The sequence below is a fragment of the Heterocephalus glaber genome, unplaced genomic scaffold (assembly GCF_053883595.1).
Source record: "Heterocephalus glaber isolate CG9 unplaced genomic scaffold, H.glaber_assembly_v1.0 deba00001729, whole genome shotgun sequence".
NCBI classification, from domain to species: domain Eukaryota; kingdom Metazoa; phylum Chordata; class Mammalia; order Rodentia; family Bathyergidae; genus Heterocephalus; species Heterocephalus glaber.
Genome location: NW_028258440.1, coordinates 1,821,022 through 1,828,689, shown reverse-complemented (window position 1 = coordinate 1,828,689; position 7,668 = coordinate 1,821,022). Strand labels below are relative to the sequence as shown.

Sequence of the window (7,668 nt, the reverse complement as noted above, 5' to 3'; positions counted from 1 at the left end):
AGCATCCTTTGAAGCCTGCTGTGGTTGAGAGGAGTGCTCTCCAAAGATCTCTATATAAAGGCTTGGTCCTCAGTGGAGGCAGATGGGAGGACCTTTAATAAGTGAGGTCTACTGGGCGAACTGTAGGTCATTAAAAATGTGACCTTGACGGCTGGGGATTTAGCTCAGTGGTGCCACGTCTGTCTCGAAAGCGTGAGGTCCTGAGTTTGATCCCCGGTACCAGAAAAAAGCAAAAAAAGGGGGAAAAAAAGTATGACCTTGAAGGGAATAGTACACCTCTGATGATCATCCTCTGCTTCCTGGCTTGAGATGTGAGCACTCACTCTTCTATATGCCCTTGCCATGATATACCATCCTCACTAGACATCCAAGCACATGGGGATCCTTGATCTCGGACCGGAAGCTCCAGAACCATGCCTGAGCAGATAGAAATCTCTCCTTACTTTATGAGTAGCCTGTGTCAGGTATTTCACTACCGTGACACAAAGCTAACTAACTGGAGACATTCTCAGCACAGAGGACTGCTGTGCTCAACTGCCCACAGTCAGAGGGTTGCCCCCAGCTATGCAGCAGCTTCTTTTGAACAAAACCATCAATGGTCTCTCTCAGCCACTTGACCTGCCTTGCAAATGATAGTCTTTCTCCTGCTACTTTAAGATGGAAGAGATATTAAGCACACACCTGCAAGCCCGGCATTCTGGGGGACGGAGGAAGGAGAGTCACAAGTTGGAGCTCAGCCTGGTCAAGTTAGTGACTTAGTGTGACTTTGTCTCAGAATGAAAATAAAGGCCTGGAGATGTAGCTCAGTGTGAAAGCCCTGGGTTCAATCCTCAGTACCAAAAAAAAAAAAAAAAGTAAATATGCTGCTAATGTACTAGAACCTCTCACAGATATGAAGAGTAATATGCCAAAGTTGAATTTGACTGAAACATGGAGGCAAGTTAAAAGGTTTGGAGCAGCCTTCAATAATCATGTCCAAGTCCCAGTCACTTCTGGTTTTTCTTCCCCCAATCCCTCAGCTGCTGCTGCTGCCGCTGCTGCCGCTGCTGCTGCTGCTGCTCCTCAAGAGATCAGATCTGCCACTGATGCTAATACCAGCACCACTCCGCCCACCTCTGCCAAGAAGAGAAAGTTAAACAGCAGCAGCAGTAGCGGCAGTAACAGTAGTAACGAGAGAAGACTTTGATCCCACCTCTTCCACTCCTTTACAACCCAGGGATTCGGCTTCCCCTTCAACCTCGTCCTTCTGCCTGGGGGTTTCCGTGGCTGCTTCCAGCCACGTACCAATACAGAAGAAGCTGCGTTTTGAAGACACGTTTGATGTGAAGATGGCTGAGGAATCATCCTCCTCCTCCTCATCATCATCACCAACTGCTGCAACATCTCAGCAGCAGCAACTTAAAAATAAGAGTATATTAGTCTCTTCTGTGACTTCGGTGCATCATGCAAACGGCCTAGCCAAATCTTCTACCACCGCCTCTAGCTTTGCTAACAGCAAGCCTGGTTCTGCTAAGAAGTTAGTGATCAAGAACTTTAAAGATAAACCTAAGTTACCAGAAAACTACACAGATGAAACATGGCAGAAACTGAAAGAAGCAGTGGAAGCTATTCAGAGTAGTACTTCAATTAAGTACAATTTAGAAGAGCTCTACCAGGCTGTAGAAAATCTCTGTTCTTACAAGATTTCTGCGAACTTGTATAAACAACTGAGACAGATTTGTAAAGATCATATCAAAGCACAGATTCACCAATTCAGAGAGGGTTCATTGGATAGTGTTCTTTTTCTAAACAAGATTGATAGATGCTGGCAAAACCATTGTAGGCAAATGATCATGATCAAAAGCATTTTTTTGTTTTTGGATAGAACTTACGTTCTTCAGAATTCATTGCTACCCTCCATTTGGGACATGGGACTGGGGTTATTTAGGGCTCATATTATAAGTGATCAGACAGTCCAGAATAAGACAATTGATGGCATCCTTCTCTTGACTGAGAGGGAAAGGAATGGTGAAGCATTTGATAGAAGTTTACTCCGAAGTCTTTTAAGCAAGCTTTCTGATTTGCAAATTTATCAAGATTCCTTTGAACAACGATTTTTGGAAGAAACTAACTGGCTCTATGCAGCTGAAGGCCAAAAGTTAATGCAAGAAAGAGAGGTTCCTGAATATCTTCATCATGTTAACAAACGTCTAGATGAAGAAGCAGACAGACTTATTACTTACTTAGATCAGACTACCCAGAAATCATTAATTGCTCCTGTAGAAAAACAACTTCTAGATGAACATTTAACAGCAATTCTTCAAAAAGGTTTAAATAACCTCCTTGATGAGAACTGAATTCAAGATTTATCTCTCCTGTATCAGTTTTTCAGCAGAGTTCGAGGTGGAGTTCAGGTTCTCTTGCAACAGTGGATTGAATACATAAAGGCATTTGGGAGCACTGTTGTTATTAATCCCGAAAAAGATAAGACTATGGTTCAAGAATTGCTAGATTTTAAAGATAAAGTTGACCCTATAATTGATATCTGCTTTCTGAAGAATGAAAAAATTATCAACGCTATGAAAGAAGCGTTTGAAACATTCATTAACAAAAGACCAAATAAACCTGCTGAACTTATAGCTAAGTATGTAGATTCAAAACTTCGTGCAGGCAACAAAGAAGCTACAGATGAAGAACTTGAGAAAATGTTGGATAAAATTATGATCATATTTAGATTTATCTATGGCAAGGATGTTTTTGAGGCCTGTATAAGAAAGATTTAGCCAAGCACTTGTTAGTTGGGAAGAGTGCATCTGTAGATGCTGAAAAGTCAATGTTGTCCAAACTTAAACATGAATGTGGAACTTTCACCAGCAAACCTGAAGGAATGTTTAAAGACATGGAAATTTCTAAAGACATCATGATTCAGTTCAAACAGTATATGCAGAATCAGAATGTACCTGGGAATACTGAATTAACTGTGAATATCCTGACAATGGGTTATGGGCCAACATACGTGCCTATGGAAGTTCATTTGCCACCAGAGATGGTAATACTTCAGGAAATTTTCAAAACATTTTATCTAGGCAAACATAGTGGCAGGAAACTTCAGTGGCAATCAACCCTAGAACACTGTGTGCTAAAAGCAGAATTTAAAGAGGGTAAAAAAGAACTCCAGGTCTCTCTTTTTCAAACACTGGTGCTGCTTATGTTCAATGAGGGAGAGGAGTTCAGTTTAGAAGAGATTAAGCAAGCTACTGGAATAGTGGATGGAGAGTTAAGGAGAACATTGCAGTCATTAGCCTGTGGCAAAGCTAGAGTTCTGGCAAAAAATCCAAAGGGCAAAGATATTGAAGATGGTGACAAATTCATTTGTAATGATGATTTCAAACACAAACTTTTCAGGATAAAGATCAATCAAATCCAGATGAAAGAAACAGTTGAAGAACAAGCAAGCACTACAGAAAGAGTATTTCAAGATAGACAGTATCAAATTGATGCTGCAATTGTTCGAATTACAAAAATGAGAAAGGCACTTAGCCACAATCTTCTTGTTTGAGAAGTATATAACCAGTTAAAATTTCCAGTAAAGCTTGCTGATCTTAAGAAGAGAATAGAATCCTTAATTGACCGGGACTACATGGAAAGAGATAAATAAAATCCAAACCAATATAATTACATCGCATAGAATGTTGGCCTTGAAGCATTTGGTATCATATGCACTAGCCAGTGGATAAACTAACCTGTTGATTCTTTATTATTTGACTTCTTTTTTACTACTGATGACCAAATGAAGCAGTATAATGGAAATAGTTTAGTGGACTTTTTCTCAGTGGTTAACATGCCCATTTTAAAGAGTAATACTTACCCTTAAAAAGAATGTTGTCGAACTCTTTGCATGTTATTTAGTATGATGTGCAGAAACTCTTAAGAAAGTACTGGTCCTCATGATTTCACTTTGGAACTGGGAAAGAGGTTCCCACGACTATTAAAGTGGGGGAGTTCTTATACATCATTACTTATGAAGCAGAAAATTTACTTGCTTAAAATGTCATTTGAAGATACTTAAAACTGCATGCAAACTTTATTTACTGTACAGAGTTCTGGATGTATTTATCAAATAGAGAAACCACCCTGGACTTGGTTGTTCACCTGTTTTGTGATTTTCCTTTGGAAGAACAATGAGTTGTCATAGCTATTGATATTTTATTAGGCAATGTTCTCTTATACTGAAAGGGATGTTCTTAAAAAAATTATTTGGAAACAAATTTTCAGTTAGGGTAACAGTTGCTGTGTAATATTTTATATATTCACATCCTAAAATTTTGCATTTGTGAATATGGGATGTGTGTATATGGCTTAGCCCCAAGTTTACTGTGCAGATTAACAGGTACTTATAAAACTAGCTAAAATAGAAAACTTACTGATCATTTGTGCTAAGCATTGTACATGGTAAAAGAAAATCCAACTCTTCGTATTAAATACTAGTACAGTGTGATAATTGCAAGAGAGACCAAAATCAACATGTTTTAAAATTATTACAGGAGCAAAAGTACATCAACTATTTTTCAACATGCTTTAGATTTTAAGTGTTGTTTGGACAGTTCTAGCTTTAACTTGGACCAATATAGATTGTTAGCATTCCTTTTTTCTCTACCAAAGTTTTCTTTTGGAAGCATCACAAATCTTCTTTGTTGATAAATGAGCCTTTACTATCATTCTTGTTCTAATTCTCTAAAACCCTAGATATAAAGGTCTTCCCTCATTTTCTCCACATAGTTCCTTTTGAGGAGTTTTAAGTTCTGTATTTCTTTCAAAATTGCTTGAAGTTAGGAGTTCTCGTAGCCACTGGACATCTACTTTTCAGGGAACTGTTCTGTGATTGTTCATAAGTAGAAAATTTCAAAAGTATTGTTCTTCACATCAATATTGTGAGCAGAAGGCTTAATCAGGAGTGAGTTTTTCTTTGCCTTCTTGTTTCTTTTTCCTTGAAGGGATTTGATACTGTAGGAAATGCAGAAACTTTTGGTTTATTTTTTAAAAATTAGAACTTCTTTAATGCTTCTTGCAACCTCATATTTCCTTGCTTATTTAGAGCCATTTAAGAAGAATGCCTTGGTCCTGATCTTCAACTGAGGAGACTTGGGACTCTCCTGTCCCTTATTGATTGTTTTCTTGAGTTCTCAAAGGCCTGTGGCCAGCCCTATCTATCGATCTGTTTATCTATCTTAAAGTCGCCTGTTTCTCTCTAATTGCATCAACTTGCACACTGATGTCTAACTATATAGTATTTAGAACTCTTTTCGAATTCTTTTTGAACAGTCATTGCCTATAATTTCTCAGCTTTTCCTTGGTTTCCTTATTAGGAGCTCCTCTGGCAAGGAAATGCAGCTAGCTTGTCCTCTCTCCATAATGGACCATCTACGTCAGTATTCTAACTGTTCCCTGATGGTCTCTGACATCTGCAGACTATTACGCCAGACTCAGTAGTTACTTTTAAGCAATTTTTAGGTGAAGTTGGTCCTATTAGGAAGAGACTCTTGATGTCAGCTTCCTTATCCTCAAAGCGGGTTCCTTCCCTTGAAGTTTTTAAATCTTTGAAAACTTGATACTGTTTCAGCTGAAAAATTAGCAAGATTATTAAATAAGTTAAGGGGAGCTATTTAAGATGCTGAAGAGTAGTTACAAACTACATTGGATAATTGTGACTTTCAGTTCTGTATCAGTTTAATTTTTGTGCTCTTTTCCCTGTGTACATGGTGGTTCTATTTTTCTTCAATAAAACTTTTATTTAAAAAAGAAAAAAAATAATCATGTCCAAGGGACTAGTCTAGCTCCAGCAGGAGATCATATACCTACCCCTCACTGAGAGGAAAATGAACCCCGTACCAACTACAACTGGCAAGGGATATAAAACAGATTGAGTCTGAAAATGAAAATCACTCCCTCAAAGTAAAAAGCACTCTGATACCAGTAGCAAATGATTCCTAGCTATCTTTAGGCTAACCAGCAGCAATGTGAATTAATAAAATGGTGTGTTATCTCCCCAGCTTGTAACATGGCCATCTCATGGTGCCTAAGGTCAATGAAGCTCTGTCAGACCACAAGAGCTAGAAAATTAGCAAGATGTGAATTCTTAGAGGAAAGCAAAAAGCAGATCTAGTTCCTTGTGGTATCAGTTTATAGGATCCAACAAAAGAGCCCAGTAGAATGTGGGGGTGGAGAGATGGACAAGAGTTAAGCTTATGTAGAACTGTGCCAAAACATGTTGGGTTTGTTTCAAGGCACGTGAGTGAATAACAACTGGAGCCTATGACATCAGGGACTTAGTCCAAGCGAGAATAGACAACCCTGTAACAATATATACTAATTAAGTTCAACTTGGTGAGATTTCATCCCCATGTGAATTCATTCATATTGTCTTGTTATTGATTTGTGGCCAGAGTTAAGTAGAGTTCTCTTTACAGCTAGCACATTTTCAAGTGCCACCCACAAATAGGAAAACATGCAAATGTGATGTCTTCTAAAGTGCTGCAGTTCCACAGTAGAATTCTCTATGCCCGGTAAAGATGACAACATGGACTTTGTGAATCTATGGAAACGTGTATACGAAGTAATGTTAAGTGAAACAGTGTGTACACATTGATTGCAGCTGTACAAGAACCCAGTCTGTACATCAGCCAAGATCCTGAGTGAACATCAAATGACACAAATAGAATCAAATATCCACTAGGTTGAACAGTGGGGTTTTGGGGGGTTTTTTTGCAGAAGAGTTGTTTATGATCACAATAAAAATAAATGAAAAGGGTAAAAATCATTGCTGTGGTTCCAAGCCAGTGTAGTAGTGAAGCACATACTGAAATCTGAATCCATCAACTCCAAAAAGGGAATAAACAGTAGAGGGATGACATAGTGACACAGGTCCTTTTGTTAAAGGACCTGCTGCAAACCACAATACCGAAGCCCTGATTGGCCAAAGCAGAATTTTAATGCTACTGTAGATTAGCTGGGTATTTTTGAGCATGCGCGTTCTGTTTTAACGGTACTTTTTTCCTTCCAGTCAAGGAGGATTGTTTACTTTACATATGCCTGTACTTCAAATCACGTGTGGATATTCCATTTTGCAAACAGACCTCAGGTGGAATTATGATTGTTTGAGAAGTGTTAAACCCAAACTCCAAGGCCCTGTCTTTGTCTCAAGAGAGGGAAATTGAGGCCTTGCCAGACAGGTAGGATACCAGGGAGACTGCAACAATAATGCAAATGCCACCTACCTAGACGTGCACCAGTGGAGTGCCGGCAATGAAATCCAAGCCATTGCTCTGCTTCTCATGCTGCTGAGACACGCCTGTCCTATTACCACATAGCTTGGGCAAACAGATGGCTGTACATGTGCAGGAGCCATGTCACAATTGCTTATCCATTTTACTGTTGCTTTCCCTGCCTTGTGACCACTTCGTTTTTATGCACCTTTATCAGAGGAAGAAAAGTTAGAGAGGAAGTGCTGTTCTCATGCCTGGATTGCAGCTCTCTGGCCCCTACTTGCAACAGTAGCAGCAACTAGGGGAGCCCTGGACTGTTTGCCTGGGTTGGTTAGCAATAAGTAAGTTCTGTGTGGTTTTTCAAGGATGGGTGTTAATAGATTCTTCAAGCATTCTGTCTGAAGGTAGGAATTTGTTAAATGGAGAG

The 7,668-nt window shown here is 39.2% G+C and overlaps 1 pseudogene; it reads left to right on the top strand.

Annotated features, from left to right (window-relative positions):
• The first annotated feature begins 892 nt into the window (after positions 1 to 892).
• Positions 893 to 3,667, top strand: LOC101703902 (cullin-4B pseudogene; annotated as a pseudogene).
• The last annotated feature ends 4,001 nt before the right edge of the window (positions 3,668 to 7,668 follow it).